We start from the raw sequence: 2,347 nt of genomic DNA, 5'->3' as shown, positions 1-2,347 counted from the left end.
AAAGCGGAACCCATTCCAGTACAATACTTGGTGTATAGTAGATACTTCACAGATCCTTATTAGCTTTTTCCATTTTTAATCACTAGACCTACTATGGAATTATCTTCACCAATCAGGTGAAAAATAGAGAAAAGTATCTCTGAATTCAGCTTCTAAATTTAAAATGAGCAAAGGACTTTGAACCCCATCCAACAGCAGTTTTCTCATCTCTCACACCTGAGTTCTTCTTCTGATTTCTTAAAGAGACATCACAGAGTAGAAGGTAAAAGCAAGAACTTCAAAGGCAGATGGAGCAAAATTTAAGCCCCAGCCTTCTCCTGTACTCACTGCCTGACCTTGGGGAAGTTACGAGTAGAGGCTGACTGTATCTATTTGAGAGTTTGTTAGTTCGATTTATTACTTTCAAATATTATGCCTAAGGTATGTGGATGTCCATTTGTATATTTCTACCTGGGGCCCTAAAAATATCAGGGGCCAGCCTGCCGCAAGCATCCTTATTCTGACATTTTAATTCAAATTAAATTTGCATGTCCATAAAATAAGTTAACATCTCTCAAGAAAACAGTTGTCTGGCAAATACTAGAATGTATCTAATTTCTTTCTCCTTAATTCAAAGACTGAATTCTAAGACTATCAAAATTTGTTAAATTTGGTGTTTGAAGGACTTGGAGGATTTTACTTTCATTTTCTTATTACTACAAGAGCAGCTATTATTACTAATGTATATATCTGTCTAAATAAGGGATCCAAGTTAGTTCATTTATGATGGGAAGTCAAGAGATACCACGAGAACTCTGGGGACTTAGGATGAGCTGAGCATGGAGGTCTGCGACAGAGAAGCTAAGAGTAGGAGAGATAAATAGGGCCACTCCAAGTAATGATAAGAGATTTTCACCATTGTTTCACTGGTAGAACTATGAAATAAAACCTGGAAAATCCAGGAAATTTTAATTGGAATTCATATTTCTCCATTTAGTCAATGAACAAAATTTTAATTTGGCAAAAGTATTTCCATAAGTACAAATTCAAGGTCTTATTTATAAAATATGAATCTGGAAATTCCTGGGACATACTAGGACACAATGACCAAGAGCAAATCTATTGCAGCCTGGCCTCATGGACTAACACCATCCCTGATAAATTGTGCATTAATCTCCAATCGAAGGTCAATCTTGTTTTTAATATATTGCCTCAGTATAACTACATTTTTTGCCATTTCCATTATTGAAAATGCAACAAAAAATAATAATTTCAAGTTATTTTCTTACATCCAACTTCTTTTTGAAGAGGAACTTCAGAAAAAACATATTTTTAATTTCTTATTCATTATGACTTCCACTGGTTATGGATAACAATTACAAATATTTGACATGGTTCATCCCTTTTAGTTTGAGCCATTAAAAAAAATCAATTAGTCTCTGTTTCATAGAACTATTTCATATATATACTATTGGATTGTTCTCACTTGTAAGATTGTTTGATTATGTCTTCTGACAAAGAATGGAGGGAATTTAATTACCTCCAAAGAATTACTAAATCTTAGGAAGTATTTTACAAAATTCCACTCTTTACTTAATAAAGGACCAGACCATATTTCATGAATTTCCATTCATCTGACAGAGCTGTGGTGTTTGTAATTGTGTATATAAAGTCATCAGTCTTCTAGAACCATCTTTAGCTGAGCGAGCCCCAAAGCATGGTCCATTCTGCTCAGATCTGATCAGCATCTTTATAGCTTATCAGCCTTGGGGTTCAATTTTGTTTTGGATGCTTTTATAAATGAGCACAATCACTGGTGAATCTGTTCTTCCAGATTGCAAAGAGAAAAATCGAGAGAGCAACTTTAGTAGATTACTGTGTCATTGAGAATAAAGTACAAGCACAAATGCACCTAACGTAGTCTCAGGGATGATTTTGTCGGGTGTACATTTTCAGTTTTATTTCAGTAAAATTAGATGATTGTCTTAGTTATTATTGTTTTTGAAGTTATGCACTAACCCCAGGCTAAGAGTATGATCAATGCACTATCTAACAAAATCAATTTGTTCCAAAGTACTATTTTTTTTTCTTAAAATGAAGGAAAGATAAAAGAAAAGAAGAGTAACAATAGAGGGAAAGTGTAAGAATTATTTTAGGGCTTTCTTCTTCTGGACAGGTGGATGATTCAACAATACAGTTGTTCTCAGGAACCAAGACAGCTATAGAAATAGAAGTAATGAGGAAATTTTAATCATTTTAATGGTTTTTGCATTATAAAATTTCTGCAGAAAAAGGATCATACTAGTATTTACCTCAATGAGTTTTTTTTAAGTCAGTAGAACAATTAAAGTGTTAACATTCAAAGTTT

This window comes from Propithecus coquereli, unplaced genomic scaffold (genome assembly GCF_000956105.1).
Source record: "Propithecus coquereli isolate 6110/MARCELLA unplaced genomic scaffold, Pcoq_1.0 Scaffold141, whole genome shotgun sequence".
Classification (NCBI taxonomy): Eukaryota; Metazoa; Chordata; class Mammalia; order Primates; family Indriidae; genus Propithecus; species Propithecus coquereli.
The sequence above is the reverse complement of the archived record's forward strand: the minus strand, read 5'-3'. Positions refer to the sequence as shown.